Raw genomic sequence first — 410 nt, 5'->3', positions numbered from 1 at the left:
ATCTGTACTGGGTCAGCTGGCATAGAGTCTGCATACACAAAGGGTCTCTGTATTGGGTCAGCTGGCATAAATTCTGCAAACACAAAGAGTCATCTGTATTGGGTCAGCTGGTGTAGAGTCTGCCCACACAAAGTGACATCTGTATTGGGTCAGCTGGCGTAGAGTCTGCCCACACAAAGTGACATCTGTATTGGGTCAGCTGGCGTAGAGTCTGCACATAAATAAGGGTCATCTGTATTGTGTCAGCTAGCAAAGAGTCTGCACACAAAAAGAGTAATCTGTATTCGGACAGGAGGTGTAGAGTCTGCACACACAAAGGGTCATCTATATTGGATCAGCTGGCGTAGAGTCTGCACACAAAAAGAGTAATCTGTATTAGGACAGTGTTGGGTCCTGCCTTTTACAGGGAC

Source organism: Mus pahari, chromosome 18 (genome assembly GCF_900095145.1).
Source record: "Mus pahari chromosome 18, PAHARI_EIJ_v1.1, whole genome shotgun sequence".
Lineage (NCBI taxonomy): Eukaryota > Metazoa > Chordata > Mammalia > Rodentia > Muridae > Mus > Mus pahari.
This window is presented reverse-complemented; position numbering follows the sequence as displayed.